The sequence below is a fragment of the Haliotis rufescens genome, unplaced genomic scaffold, assembly GCF_023055435.1.
Source record: "Haliotis rufescens isolate VD_foot unplaced genomic scaffold, xgHalRufe1.0.p SCAF_9, whole genome shotgun sequence".
NCBI lineage: Eukaryota > Metazoa > Mollusca > Gastropoda > Lepetellida > Haliotidae > Haliotis > Haliotis rufescens.
Window position 1 is genome coordinate 13,101,866 of NW_025964383.1, and position 17,221 is coordinate 13,119,086.

At 37.8% G+C, this 17,221-nt stretch overlaps 1 protein-coding gene across 10 annotated transcripts in view; it reads left to right on the top strand.

Annotated features, from left to right (window-relative positions):
* LOC124112462 overlaps nucleotides 1-17,221 on the top strand; it is a 180,872-nt gene that overhangs the window by 97,175 nt on the left and 66,476 nt on the right. For 4 of the 10 annotated variants that reach the window (XM_048390750.1, XM_048390755.1, XM_048390749.1 and 1 more), the window contains exon 1: nucleotides 4,812-5,069. The exons of 2 other annotated variants lie outside the window; for them this stretch is intronic. The gene's annotated coding sequence lies outside the window, so the exon portion shown is untranslated. Of the gene's footprint in view, nucleotides 1-4,526; nucleotides 4,553-4,811; nucleotides 5,142-17,221 lie in introns of those variants that run through there. 4 more of the 10 variants (XM_048390748.1, XM_048390747.1, XM_046472571.2 and 1 more) reach the window with 4 other exon arrangements.

Genomic DNA, 17,221 nt, shown 5'->3' on the forward strand with positions numbered 1-17,221 from the left:
GTAACTCTAGTCGTTCAGAAAGGAACAAAGACAGGACGACATTACTGCCTGTGAAGATCCGGGTTAGAATTGGTCTACAGTACCCATGATTGCCGTAAAAGGCAACTATGTTTGTCGTAAGAGGCGACTAACGTGATCGGGTGGTCAGGCTACCTGACTTAGTTGATGCATGTCATCGTATCCTAATTGTGTAGATCGATGCTCGTGATGTCAATCACTAGAGGAATGTCTGGTCAAAATGCGATTATTTAGAGACCGCCGTCACATAGCTGGATAATTGCTGAGGACGGCGTTAAACAACAAACAAACAAACCACAAACAGGACGATATTTCGTCAACAGATCGCTAACCAGTCAAATGCTCATTCAAAATCAGTTTGCCTGTCATGTGTGATACCGTCCGACACCATGACACTACCACCCCCCATACCGATCATTGTCAAGAATGATTGCCCTAGCGTACCACACACGCTACGTCGCCAACAACATTTTCTGCCAACTGTGAATAGGAGGAAAACCTTGATTCGTCTGAAAACATAGTGTCACGCCATTGGCACACAGCCCTTCCCTGGTATTGCCTAGCCCACCCCAATATTTGCTGCAAATGGTAAGCTGTAAGCGTCACACCCTTCACGGGATGCCTTGCTTTCTGGCGGTACTTGTTCAAAAGACGGAAAATGACACCTAACATGCCAAACATTCGGGCAACTTGGGAATATTAACGTCTACCCTCTATCGTATTCACAAGTTGCCATTTTGTCTGTTCATTGAGATACTGTCAATGTGGCATTCTAAAGCGTGTGCTTAGCGCATATGCATTTTGGCGCGGCTTCTCGTTGCAAATGCGCCTCAGCCATAGCAAAAAATTCAAAACATTATAGTTCTCGCCAATTGAAAATATCACGATTTGTCGCAATGGTTCATTAACGAAGAGTGAGTGAGTGAGTATGGTTTAATGCCGCTTTTATGAGGAAGGTTCTGCAGTCCGGTAACTGCAAGCCGTTTATTTAGCAGTGACCTATATCTACTCGTACTTTTCTTTCAGTTCGTGCTGGTGGTGTATGTAAGCTTGTACCAGGTATCATCCATGCTATGTGTGTATCAAGAATCGCACAGGCCTGAAAAGGCCTTGGATGTGGCAGACAGTCCTACCTTTAGAAAAGACCTTAAATTTAAATCTGCCTTGACACGTGGGTCATTATGTTAGCCTCAGGCTAAACTCTAGTCTCCAAAATGAACCTATCTTACAGAAAAACCGTTGTTAATTTGTCTTAATAAAAAAATATGATAAAAAGGAGCCAAGAGACTTTCTCCATTTTACCCGTAACTGCAGTAATCTTGACAAATATAGTAGACTTGCAAAATTAGCGGACCAAACATGTACGGGAAACACGTACGATTCGAAATGACGCATTAACAAAAGGGCCATTGAGCTGCACGCACTGCACGTGTAGCAGCACTCTGAACGGTATTAAAGTGCAGGGTTTTGGATTGCCTGGCAACAACATGCCAAGATTAACAGAAGTGCAAAGAAACAACGTCACAGGGGAATCCCAATCAGCTGTAGCGGGGGTTTCAATGTAGCGCTCAGCACCATCGTAAGGCTACGGGATTGGTTTCAACAGCATGGGTCAACACGTGATCGGCCAAGGTCGGGACGACCAAGAGTAACCATCCCCGTCCAAGATCGCTTCATCCGACTGCGCCACCTACGTGAAAGGACGACCACAGCCACCTCAACCGCATCCCAAATACCCGCACTGCACAGAATCTCCGACCACACTGTACGAATCCGTTTAAGAGCAGCAGGTCTACGAGCAAGACGTCCGACTCAACATATTGAGTCAACATTATCGTCAACAACGATGGTATGACCTGAACGACGATGGAGAGATGTCTGGTTCAGCGACGAATCAAGATTTCTCCTCCGTCGTGGGGAAGAAAGAGCACCGGTCTAAAGACGTCGCTAGAACGTTAAGCTGGAAACTGCTTACAGGTTTGATTGGGCTAGCGTTATGATGTGGGTGGCTAACTCTCATCATGGCAGGACAGGTTTGGTCCATATGCATATCCAGGTTCAACGATACATCAACGAAATTATCCTGCCACACGTCCTCCCAGTTGCAGCCAACTGCAACGGTGTATTCCAGCAGGACAATGCTCGACCGCATACAGTATGGATCACAAGAGCCTGTCTACACAACAACAACGTTGATGTTCTCCCCTGACCCTCCAGATCCCCGGATTTGAACCGCAGCGCACCTGTGCACCTGTGCAATGAGTTGGATAGACGGCTACGCCGACGTCAACCACAACCCCAGACGTTGCAGCAGTTGGCTTTTTTTCGTTGCCGGCCGAGTGGGCTACCATACCCCAGGACGTGTTTCGCATACTCGTCTCTTCCATGGGCAGGAGATGTCAGGCCGCTATCGATTCCGACCGGGGACTGATAACTGAGATGACTACAACCACAAAGTGTTCTCACCACAACATGTTGACTCAATACCTTGTACCTTGTACGGTACCTCGTATAAATGTATTTTCCTACCTCACATAAATCTTTTGCGTTTCTTTTTTATGAGTATATTACCGATGTTGGGATACAGCTAAAATCACACCAAGCTAAAACCAAACCTTATGGACATGAAGGAACCACTTGTGCAAAACGTCAACATACTATTTTATCATGCCCATGCCATGAAATCTGATTGATTCACATGATCTTGATACATTACTATGTATCACACTGTGTCAAGAAAGATAATTGGGCGAGCGCAAGACAGCATGATCCGTGTTAGAATTGCATGGTCTTCAGCAGTAAATGGCTACCGTAAGAGGTGACTAACGGGATCGGTTGGTCAGACTCTTTGACATGTCATCGTATGCTAATTGCTTTGATGGTCATGGTGTTATTCACTGGATTGTCTGGTCTGGAGTCGATCATTTACAGACCGCCGTCATATAGCTGGAGTATTGCTGAGTGCGGCGTTAAACAACAAACGCACACCCTCAACCCGTGTGCAACCTGTGTCACATGCATTTCCATCAGCAAAATGAGTATCGTGTAGTAAATCTCTGACAGAACTTTTTTAGTAGTTTTATCCTTCATATATTAAAATATTGGGCACATTTTCCAATATCAATATGTTTCAAAAAAGATTATGTTTTCAGTTGAATAACATTCCAACAAAAAAGTAAGAATGCTACATCGTCGCATGACATTGAGATACAAATTTAAATGCATGGTTTGTTGTACGTATTTCAGGGGTCGTTGTCAAAATGACACTTCACCCCAGTGAGTCAAAGGTATGTATAAAAGCAAGAGCGATGCATAACAAATGATGCATGTCCTTGGTGGGTACGCAATCGGTGGGTACGCCATTTTGGTAATCGTCTTGTTATATTGGCCATTACTGCCGATACAATATATAAGTGATTATGGATTTTTGAGCATGCGACCACATGGACTGGAAGAATCTACATGAAGGAGAATCACTGAGCTGCGACCGATCTTCCAGATAAGAAAAGCTCAAAAGGTAGGTCAACTGTAAGTGAATTTGTGCTTACAATTTTAATGTCTACTGCTCTCACGTTATTAGTATGCAATCGGAAAATTATAAAACCTCTTAAAAGGTACCATAATCTGTCTTAATATCATTATGATATTAACTATAAAACAACAGTCAATGACATGAAATAAAAAGGATATAGTGTCATTCCTCCGATATCACAAAAGTGGTCAAAAGTAACAAATATTATATCTGGGATGACACTTTCTTATTGAAGTACAGACTCTCGTACTTTTGGGGGGGTTGAGTCCCATCCGGGATTCGAGCCCACACTGCCGGAGTGAGACACCTAATTGCTAGTACACAAAGTCAGTGATCTAATCAACTACGTGTTGCACATGTGAGTTACCTGTCTAGATCGTTGTATTCTGGTTCGTCTCTAGCTCTCTATCCATATACCCAGAAGTTCTGTGTACCTTGATGTCCATCTTTCTTTCCTTTCACACAGTTGAGGTGTACACGGTTTTAATCGATGAAACGCAAACAATAATGAAGTAAATTCGTAATTTGTCATTCTCATTCAAAAGGATGGCTTTTGGCGTTAAGTCCTTTTTTTCTGCAAGTACTTAATCACCTAACGTCCTTTAGGTTTGTACTTTTTCACCAAGCCTTGCTTATTTTGCTAACGTGAAAAAAATACTCAGTTAACTGACGTTTTGTTCTGTATATACCTTTATGACATCATGTAATATCCGCAACAGAAAATGTCACTATTACTCAATTTTGCTTTTATGTGAAGCTTAGAACTTATCAATGAACTCTCGTATGTATTAATATTTCACAAACACGCTCAGTCATTACGCACGCACACACACACACACACACACACACACACACACACACACACACACACACACACACACACAGATATATATATATATATATATATATATATATATATATATATATATATATATATATATATATATATATGGTCCGGAAGTGACCTGCATGAACAGTGAAGGACGTTACCTGTCCGGGTAGGTGGGTTGTGCCTCATCTCTCTCTTTGTTCTCATACACATTCTGTTCGATATTCAAGGTCAAAACTTTCATATATATGTCACGAGGCCATCGGGATGTCGAACACTGCATTTATACCTTTATTTATGCAACGTATACCCTGAGTATTAGAGTTAGCACGCTATCGCCTATGCTTGCTTTTCCTTCACAACGAGGCCAGGCTTTGTGCTTACCAACCATGACAAACCTGTTTCGTTGTTATATTGTGTATCCTAGGTCATGTTGAACTAGTCTGCACAGACACATACTTATACCCGGCAAAACAAAATACATAAATTGGCTATAGATAGAAGGGAAACACTGATTGGAAGCACAACTTCTGTCACAAAGATATTTGTCATCATTTTGTTATTGTGGTCCTTTATCGGAGTGACACAATTTGGAGCTGTTGATCTTGAGTAGATCCACTGACAATTTGTTGCAGCTGATTCTACTTGTACAGTGTGAAGGATCTCTCATTCCTGGCGTTGGGTAACAGGGTACGTATAAAGCGCGGCCTGCATTGGATCACTGGTTACTGTGGGTAGGGACTCATAAAGCAGTCCATCTTGGTATGTATTATATACTCTCTTAAAAGTAATTGCAAACATGACATGTTACCATGTTTTAATATGTTTAAGTTGAATTTTTCACTTTTGTAAGCTGCAAAAGTAAAAAATCTTACAATCCTACCAAGTCAGTGTTCAGAAACTTGATCATTTTTGTATTTTGATGGAAAAGGAGCGATTTAAAAAAAAAATTATTCACTTTGTTTACTATTTAATATGCAAAAAAACAGCAAAACACATTGCAATCACAATCTCTGCAATATACACTGTACAATCCGACTATATCGTTAGAATGTATTCATGAATCAGTAAAAATAGTTAGTCTAACATCTTACCGTTATTCCTGACATATATCCACAAATACGTAGCTTTTTCACTGTGTAATATGCTAGAAAATGACATTTATTTACTGCAAAAATACATACTTTATTCTTGTGACAAATCTGCAAATACATTCATGTAACTTTTGTTTACTGCGCAATTTACTGGACAATGACATCTATTTTGTTTATACCAAAATCAAAATCTTATTCCTGGGATATAGTTGCACAATGTAGTGTTTCACCGAGGAATGTGCTAAAGATGATATTTGATAGGACAAGATTGATTTGTCTGAATATATTTGCAAACTATATGCCATTCTAAAAAATAGTATATGCTAGTGATATCTCCGCAAATGCGGTCATGATTTACGGCCAAATGTTTACAGTGTCTGATTTAACATTTTCCCTTTCCTACCCTCACATTTTCTACCTTGGCAAGTAATGTTGTGGGTTATGAAACTCAAATGTCCCTTGTATGAACTTAACCTTACACAGCCTAGTACTCAAGATTGACCCAATACTTTGCTGTCAGGGAAACTTGCTACCGAAATTGACTGCATTCATATTGCAGAATGTTGTATTGCAGATATGATAACATATTTTGTTTTCATGTCAGACTTTCTGTACACATATATAGTATTATATGACATATCCTGAATTCATTCAGTAAGATTTCTAGACAACGATAATATATTTACTTAGAATAGTCTTAAAGCTATGTCATACTGTTTTACTTGTAGTTTTTGTTCCAGAGTATATTCTCTTTCATATATCCCATATAAAGAGATATTTAAAGACAAAGACTTGACATCATTTGCGTTCCCGCATGTTATAAATACATTGAAAGACATGACTATACTGGCTTGTAACCGGACCCCATGTGTTCATTTATCAATAACATATCATAAATAACACTAGCAAGATCAGCTACATGTTGTCGTTGTTTATATTGTACGTACTGACACTGCTGTCAACAATTATGACTGCTTGCCATGTGTACAATGATGTTTTCTGCGTGGCAGTTACAAAAACCAATTAGTGTAATATAAAACATAAGACTGATAGTTTCTACCAGATTCTTCTGAATCAGTTTGTTTTTCTATTCTAATAACTAACCGAAAACGTTTCCAAAAGACTAACGACTTTTTATCACTTACACTTTCCCCTCAATCATAGTTTGCTCAGAAACAAGTGCATGTAGCGTGTTCCTTTTGTGGACGCAAAGAACATGAGATCACAATCGGATACTGAAAGGCTCCAGAATTCAAGCAACATGTTGTCCTCAAAATTTGAAATACACTCTCTCGCTTAATTTATGTCGTGTTTATTTTCCAACGATTATTACCATGCATAGTTTGAATATGGTGGTGATACGAAAGTCATCTGTTTCAATCAGGTTTGGTTGAAATTTGATGTCGAAACCACTGATTTACCAATCAGATTCAGCTATTTCACAATTTCGTGGAAGAATACTCATATAGGTGTTTTCTCATTCAACTTTTTTATTATGCAACAAAGTGTAGGTATGTGACATTAATTTTTTTCCAACTAGAACGCATGTAAATAAAATAAAAGCGTACAGTGTTATGATAAAACGCCTGTGAATTACTTATGGCACACTTATAAGCTGAGCGATGTATACAATGTAAGGACAGCATTAACACAGATATAGGTTGCAAAAGTAAGATTTAAAACAGATATAACCTCCAAGCTCATTGATCATCTTTGATCAATATTTGCACTAGACGTTGTTTTCAATGTTTCCTGTTTCAAATGTATTGTCCGTTTAACATCATTGCCATATGGTGCTCATGAATGTTGCATGGATAAATATCAATTTGGCTTTGTACAAGGATAATGTGTTACCTCACAATACATAGAAATACAAATATATAATAACATTGTCTCATCCGTTGATAAGCATGAATATTTTTGCATATTATTGTTTGATGTATCTAAAATATTTGTCAGAGTAGGCACAGGACCAGATTACTTCATAAAAAGTAAACTACGCTGTAACGGGTGAATTCCAACAATAATTAAAAGTTTATAAAGTACATTATAAATGGCATCTGTATGTATATGTGTGTATGTATGTACAATTATATATGTAGGTTTGCACGTGTATGTGTGATACGTATTTAAAGACTGGTTATTCTCTGGCAATAACACTATATATTTACTTGAACTGGCTTCATGTTTCTGCTGGTGGACTGAAGTCACGGAGTCTCACCATAAACTTAGTAGCACTGTGCTAAGTCAACTGGAAAAGAAAGACGACATTAAAACTGCAACGCAAACAGTATCGTCAGAGACATTAAGTATCGAACGATAGCTCTTGACCACTTCTAATTCTAATTTTTGTGTATTTATTTTCTCCTTTTTCATTGCTGTAAATAACACTGATTGTAAATAGTATCAGAATCAATCGTGGTATAGAGCCTGTAGTATATGTTGTTGAATTTGATCAAGTATCAAAGATACCCAATGCCGTTCGAACTATGAAATGTTATCTTGGGTAACGTGTTTACACAGAGTATTTGCGCAGTTGGTTTTGAACAGTTGTGTTTTATAGCTCTATGACTCATTGTACGCAGTATAATGTGTTACCAATGGAAGACTTGATACGGGGTTGTAACCGCATAAGGAAGGAGTTACCTAATATCAGCGCTCAATTCGGATCAGAGGGTACACTGGATATAAAGAGAGTAGTGACAAGGAATGCAGCCTGTTTGCCGCACTGTTCCGCCTGAATGCGTTATATTGAGGAGACCGAAGAATTGTGAAGATATATTCCATGTTAACACAAATAGAAATACACTTTTGTACGCTTGATCTCACCCAAGCGATATCTGCTGTGGGAACCAGGTTTTGATGATAAACCGTATCTACCCTTATGAATCGTCCAATGACATTCATTGCCAGTTACAGGAGTCTTGATAAACACAAGATGCACACTTTCTGAAAGTAATGTGTTATAAGACACGCACCAAACTTATACTCTTTATGTACATGTTGCTTATATTTAAGAACTATTGGGTTAATAGGTACGTGTATTAAAGTGCCATGCTTTCCTGCTGTGCTATCATTCTTATTTGAAATAATTACACAACTTGGTACCACTCATCTTTCAATATATATTTAATCAAGGTTGGGTTGATCACTAACATACAGCTACACTTACTTAACATCTTCAATTTGATGATTTGATCATCTCTAAATAAAAGACCTTGCTAGTTTCATTGAACTATTAAGAGCTGACTCATCCCATATGCATGTATGAAAGGACATGTATACATTTCATCACATTTTGACGTACAATGGTTCATAATTTAGCTCAGAACATTGTTTAAATGTTGACAATCATAAGAAAACGGTAGACGATTTTTGTTCAACTAGCTTGACTCAGTCATTATACTTAAACGCATCAGGTAAGTCTGCCATACAGACCCGAAACAAATATATTCAAAACAGCCCAACATTTGGCAAAATGAAGAAAGTCTCTTGGCTCCTCTATATTATATTTTATAACGATTTTTTAACAACTGTTTTTACTGTAAAATATGTTCATTTCAGAGATTAGATGTTATGATACGTTCACTGCCACAGTGTTGACACTGAAATGATGTTTACATATATATAAATGTAAACAGAGGAAATGTTTAGCATTTACCTTTAAGGAATAGAGCAGGAGTTGCTTAAAACATACTAGTATATATGTGGACATATATGTATGGACATTTGGATGAATATAGATGTACCTTCTTATGGATAAATAGATATACCTTCTTGTAGAAAGTGCATAAAGATAACTGAATAAATGTGTGAGTAATCTGGTTAATACCACGTTTAGCCATTTTCAGCCATATTGCGATATTGGTTTCTTTATTGCGATATTGGTTTCCCACATACAAGACTTGAATTTGGACCTTGCTTTGTGGTGTTATGTAACCACTAGTCTATACCCCATAATCTCTGTAGAAAAAGAGCCAAAACTATGAATAAAGATCACAAGATCAAACTGATGTATACATATGGACATATATTTGTGTTGTATTACAAAGTTATTTAATCAGTATATATGTGTTTTGCGCAAAAAGAATAACACATATACGCTCGTGGACACTCGGAATTTATAAAAGATATTGTTTATATATCCATAGAAACATGGAGAGTCTGTCTGAAGAAATCTGAAGAAATCTAGACTTGCATGGTATATGTTCGATAGTTGAACTTCACCGTGAGACTAAAGCTTAGTCTCTGAATATCTATTATTTTGATACAATGAGCCCCAGTGGGGTGGAAATTTCAGCCTTAACCTGTTCCACGTCTAGGCTTGTTTAATTGCATTTGGGGCTATAGCATTACAGTAAAGATTGTGCAGAAGGGAAAATAATATGGTTCAGTGACTGAGTCTGTATCGTCGTCGTGCAATTTGAGCTATCTGAGACAGCGACTCGACACCTGTTTGCATCCATCAGATACCAGTCACTACTGTCACTACTTCTCTCTCCCAACGAAATACAATACGAAAAATGGAAGTGTATATTTTTAAACCTGCTAATTGACTTTTTAGATACATGTTTAAACGTTTAAGTAATTACATTATCTCCAATTAAAAAATGTTATTATTGGTATCTGTGATGCTGGTACAGTTTTTGTCGCCATTGTGTAGCTTTTGTGGAGTTATCATCAATATCAAGTACATATATAGACTTGTAAAAAGGCTCATCACTGAACTATATGCAGTGGAACCCATTTCATTGGCCTGTACCAAATTATTATCCGCCTACTTATACACACGTATTCTGAACATATACATAATTTCATTGTTCATTATTCAAAATGTACCCGTGAAGAATAGGGTTTGAATAGGCCTTCAGCAACCCATGTAAGAGGCGACAAACAGGAACAGGCTCACTAACTTGATTGAGGCGTGTCATCGCATCCTAATTGCGTAGGTGGATGCTCTCGATTCTTTACGAACCACCGTCATGTAGCTGGAATAATGCTGCATGCGGCGTTTAACAACAAAAATCAAACAAAACTATTATTGAGCACATTCCAACAATGAGAAATTAAACTTCTTATGTTCTATATATTTAGTATTTTTTTTATAAAATAATTAAATTCATAATTTAATCACTTGCGTTTATTTCATTTCTGTCACACAATGCACATGTTCAAACCCCTAAACTTTGAATATAGAATATAATGCAAGAAAAGTGCCTATCTTTCAGGATCTCACAGAAGCAGTAAAAGTGTTATCCAGTAATTTCTATTCTAATGTCTTCCAAGTTCTGTAGTTCATTTATGGCTACTTCATTTTAGTTTAGAAAAGTGCACTCGATATTTCCTTATTCTACAGTGACTGAGCCAAGGTTTTAATTTTATTTCATTATTAACTACCCTGTATGTCCTAAGGATGTTTCCTGTGCCTTTGGTTTCCTTAGCATCTGAAGAGTTTCCTTGAATTTAGAGTCTAATTTAGACTTTACTGTCTCCTTTGACTGCTGGTAATAGGAAATCTGATTTACTTTTATTATTTTGTTTTTTTCTAAGAATAGATTGAGTTGGTATATCCATCCTATTCGTTTATTCACCAATTATTTTTTTACATTTTAACAAGGCAAGGGCGTTAACTGACTATAAAAGAACAATTTCAACCCTTGCCAAACTATCCTGGAATTTCCAGACTCGATCGTAGCGCCACCGCTGGCTTTTACGAGTTATGTCCCTTCAATGCCCCTCCTGTTGACCAATCAGATTCCACCTCTCAAATTACTTCTAATTGTTTCAAACAAAATGACGGCGCATTGCCAAGACGATCTAAACGATAATACATAGATCCGACCGGGGCCATTTAACTAACGTTATCCAAGGTCTTTACAGCCAAGCGTTCTATTGGTTTTTTTGGCACGAAGGCGACTTTTTTTTAATTTTAGATATTCGCATGAAGGCGAATTGCGGTGCACTTTGAAGTTTCTTGAACATGGACGAGGTCTGAAATGGGTTAAGAACAACCTATGGATGCTCTGGCACACGCCCATTTCGTAGCGGCAATGTACGCGCAAGCGGTGGCTAACTTTTGACGGCGTTCGTACAAGCAAACTATTTGAGAATTCGATTATAGAAGAGGTCGAAAATGGATATAGAACACCCTGGGACATGGGCGAATTTCACAGGAGTGATATCCTGCAAGCAGTGACTTACTATTGACGGCGTTGGTACTAGCAAACACTTTGAGGATTTGAATAAGGCCGAATATTTTGCATAGGTTTTGTACGCACGACACTTGGAACGTGACATTGCAGCTTACATCCATATTTTAATTTTAACTTACTGAAGTTATGTGCATCACATTCGTGATTTCTTCCCACGCCCCGATAGTGATTTCATGTATACAATTGGCAATCTAAAGGTAGGAGAGGTTTATTGTATTGGAGATGCGGGACGCACGACATAACATTGAAAAGGAACCTTGAGAACTGTCAGCGACATACCGACGCAACAGGGAGCAAACCATGCATGTCCGCTTATGAGCAGTGTTACCTATTCACTACGACTGCTGTTATTGTGCGTGTATGTGCGTACGGGTCTCACCTTGTGAAGTGCATCAAATCACTTGAGCACTTTAATTAAAAACATGAAAAGATTTGCAAAATATCTGTCGACGCCCAGTTGGCGGTAGAAAAATCCGAGCTGCATGCGCAGTTTCTCGAGAATGAATGAATCAGAGTTGTTCAGGAGGACTGATTCTATAACCCAGATTTCACTATTATATATGGATTGCTGGCTCGATTAATGTTTTGAATAAGTTGCAAGTAAGAGCTGTAGGTATGTCTCGGTCAAGAATGGCGACTGAAGCTTGTGGTAGGCCTTAGGGCCTTTTTCAGGAGAGGTTTAGCACTATTTTGAAGTTTACCATTGGCTTCAAATGTATTTCCTTAGCAATTATATCTATCCGTAACTAGTATTTTGTATCACCAACATTTGTTTTGTCACCATTTATCTTTCGGTTATTTGTTGCTAAACTTAGACCATCAAGTAACACTTTTTAATCGGCAAAAAGTACTGAGTCATCGGCAAACAACAAATGGCAAATGTTTAAACCATTAAGTGTTATATTAAAACTTCCAGATTTGATATAAAGTGGAAGATCATTGAGGAATATATTAAATAATGTCGGAGACAAAATGCATCCTTGTCTTACCCCGATGTTGGAGGTAAAGGATTATGAAACGCTCTTGTCAGTTTTCACTTCATAGGAGATATAGTGATGATATTATTTTTCCTGTCTCCTGTTTCCTCAGATTTTATTTGATAATGTCTTTGTAAGGAGAAGTGATTTGTCAACTGAATCAAACACCTTTTGAAAGTACACAAAGCAACTGAATATTCTTTTCACTTTTTGTAGAATATATTAAAGGGGCACTGATCTCAAGCAATTCCCCGGGACTGGTCGTTGTCTTTGTTATTGTTTTTCCCCGTGAGTACCCGGATGATATAGCAGAACCCTAGACTAGTTTGCGACCTGTGCTGCGCAATACGTAAGCGCATTCGTCACCTTTATTGATAGAATATGGGCGTATTATGCGATTTTTGTTTACACTATTTTGACTTTCAACACAATGTAAATATTTCTCCTGAACGTTGCATATTTACTCGTGTGTATTTTTTACAGTCAAAATGTGCAAAGTTTTCACTTAGGAAAATTATTAATTCAGTTATTTTACAAACTGACTGAAAAATATGTCCATCTGTATTATTATGACAACGACTTCCAAACATTTTATGTTAAATATCATCGCCAAGAGACTGAAAATGTTACGTATATTTCTATATTGTTTGGCTTCTAATCCTACATAATAATCTTTTGTGATGTTTTAGGCCCTTTTGATCGTCTTAATCAATTTTAGTCATTCTGTTACAGAAATGGACAGATATTTCAGTCACAATGACTGAAATATCTACACATTTAACAAATTGACTGTAATATATACACGCTCACAAAGAAAAAGACTTGTGAAAACAATGTCTATCCCGCATCGAAGAATTTTCCAACCAAGACGTAGGGGAACAAGAATAAATCTGTCCAATACTACAGCAAATGAAGAAAAACAAAATACAAATATCATAATTACAACCTACCAAATGTATGTGTATAATTTAAGGCAGCTTCCTTGTTCGAGGAATGTATCTGTGAATATCCACATGGATTAATGTTTATAGGGGCACTGATCTAAAGCAATTCCCCGGGACTAGTTGTTGCCTTTGTTATTGTTTTTTTCCCGTGGATTAATGTTTATAGGGGCACTGATCTAAAGCAATTCCCCGGGACTAGTTGTTGCCTTTGTTATTGTTTTTTTTCCCGTGAGTACCCGGATGTGTAGCAGAAATCTAGACTAGTTCGCCACCTGTGCTGCGCCATTCGTAAGCGCATTAGTCACTTTTATGGATAGTGATAAGGGCGTATGGCCAAATACAGTTTTCGAGATAATAAGGAAATGTAGGTATATTTATGGGTAGCATCGATAATGGTGAAAAAGTTTTGATAAGTCACTTGGTTGGTAATTGTGCGATTTTCGCTTACACTATTTTGGCTTGCAACCAAAAGTAAATATTTCACCCGAGCAATGCTCATTTTATCGTGTGTATATTTTTACAGTCAAAATGAGTAAAACTTTCACCTAGGAAATGTATTAATCGCCTAAATAATCAATTATTTTACAAATTTACTGAAAATTATGTCCATCTGTATTATTACGATTACGAATTCCAAACATTTTTATGTTTAATATCATCACAAAGTGACTGAAAATGTAAGGATTGAAAGCACATTTCTATATTATTTGGATTCCACTAGCATTATTAATTTTTTGTGATGTTTTAAGTCCTTTTTGAACGTCTTAATCATTTTTAGTCAATCTGGTAAATAAATAGACAGATTTTTTCAGTCAATTTGTAAAATGATGGAAATATTAAGACATTTTATAAATTGCCCAAGTGAATCACATTTTACGTATTGACTGTAACATATACAAGCTTACAAAGGAAAAGACTTGTTAAAACAACATATATCGCGCATCGAAGAGCTTCCCAACCAAGACGTAGAGGAACAAGATTGATTCTTTTCAATGCTACAGAAAAAGAATGAAAACACAATGCAAATATCATAATTACAACCTACCAACGTTATATTATAATTTTAGGCAGCTACGGTGTTCGAGGAATGTATCCGTGAATATCCACATAAAGGAACAATATCCCATACATCTGCAGTTGTACAAGGAACCTTTTTCGATGTTACGTGTCTCTGTAACAATCTAGTATTTTAAATTTATACAGCGTTTCGGGATATTATAACCCGTGTTCGTTTCTCAACTGATCACTAGTTCACTAAGGTGTCAATTCTCAAAGGTCAGCAGAAAAGCCCACATGACAACTATTTCCATTATGTCCGCTGAGTTAGATAACAATGGGCAATCAATCAACGTATTATCGGTTAATCCTTTTGAACAAAATGTCTTGTTTTTACATCGGCACTTCGCGCCATGGCATGAGTGTATTCCGTCTGCTTCAGTAAACCTACACATGTAAACACTTACTTTTGACATATCCACTGTGCAAGATAACAGTAATTAATCAATCAACGTAATTTCTGTTCATCCTTTGATGGCTTGGAATGATCCGTTGATTTACAAAAAAAAAGTAAATCAACTGATCATTCATATCTTGCTGGGCTGCCAGGTGCATATTACATAACACACATTTCGCTTCACTCCAAACCTGCATTTAGATTGAATAATTATCCTAGACACAAGAAATGCCAAATGGGAACCTTTATCAGGTAGTCTGAGTGGTGCTACCACTAATTATACCTGTAATAAATTCATTAACTGAGGATAAAGTGAATTACGACAATACACAAGCGTAGGGTTTTACCAGAAAACATGGATGACAACAAGGGAGTAGTAATCGTGTTATCCACGCAATCCGAAATCCGAAATGCTTTCACACCCATCAGGTTGTATTTCCATATAACGACATCCAATGAGCTGCCCCCGTTCTTTTTGTCTCTTTGTTTAGGCTGAAGAAATTAATTAGCATGTGCCCTTTGTCGAAATCTTCATACATCACGGGTAACCAATCAGTGTTAAAAATGCGTAAAATAAATATTGCCTCCAAGTTTATTTAGCTGTCCTTGCAGACGGTAGTCCCGTCTCTTGTTATGCTCAGTTGCGTTATCGAGCAAATCGGCTCACGGCAGCTGGTGAGCCCCAGCGGGAGTGCCCCTTTAAAGAACAAATACATTATCTGATGTTCGGTATCCCCCTCTAAATCCAGACTGACAGCGGTCTTCTAAAACAGATTTTTCTCATTGAGCCTCTTACTCTGTGCTGACCAACAGCATAAATTTAGACCATGTGGTCTAATGTAGGCTGACAGGAATTTTGAAGTGTCGTTCATTGATGTCAATGCATCGATGACAAGATATCAACGTGCAGCTATCGATTCCAACGGGGTACATACGCGTCATTGATGGTAGCTGACCTTTACCTTGGACTTTTCCTATGTACCGATATCTGAGATGACTACAATCACCTCATTTTGGCTAAATACCTTGTACAGTTCCTCGTATAAATGTATTTTCCTACCTCACACAAATCTGGCTTTGTGTTTCGTTTTTTGAAGAGTATATTTTTTATCGGCTGCCTGGAGGAGTCCACAGTGTGACTGAAAGGGGTAAACTTTAAATATCATAAATCACTGGTTGTTTTGATAACACTGAATGCAAAATGTAGGCGAATGTAGACGACGCGCTGGTGCATGAAGTCATGCATAAAGTTGTTTTGATAACCCTGTAGGCGAACTGCACTGTTGATGAAAGCAGACGACGCCCTCTGTATGGTTTCAAAGGGGGGAAATGAAGCTTTTTTCAATTACAGATTTCAAGGTCTGGAACGATTGACCAATGCTGCATTTGGCGTTGGAGGGAGGAGGGTGGTCAGGGGGCTACAGAGAGTGGTTGGGACATTTGATTTTAAGGACAGATAATAACAATTACAAACAAAGTCAATTTTGAGTGAAAGTAGGTATAAGACTCAAGTAATAACAGTCCATCCTGAGCGTTATAAGCAAAATCTCATATTTTTTTACGATTTACTTTCATTTAAGAATAGACTTCCACTTTGTGTGAGTTCATTGGAGTATGAACCTTCATAGAGGGAGGGCCAAACTGTGAAATTCTGTCAATTCTTATGATTTGTTCATCACTATTTTATCCCCAGCTGGATGTAGCGATATATATATATATATGTGACTTCTTGTTTTCTTCGTTTTGTTCTCAAGGATGGGTTGTATTGAGGATATCCTTGAACGGGCATGTACTGAAACTCTCCTACGTATCCTAGTGTACGCTCAAACGCTAAGTTCAAAATTAGATGGTCTAAATGATGAAAAACGACGCTTCGTAATGATTTCCCAAAGGAATATGCAAGTAGTTCGTCAGTGTTTACGTCATTTCAAGAATACAGTCTCGTGAAAAACGTATGAACGTCAACATGCGTCGTTCATACACTTATGAACTTAAATTACGCGGTCATGTGACCGACCTCTCGTCCAAAGGAAAAGCCGTATGTACACTCTTCAAAAAAGGAAACGCATAGTTAAAAAATAAGGATATTTATTAAGCGGATGTGTCTACACAGAATATGCGTGAGCACAATCAAATGAAACTGGACACAGTGATCGACGCAA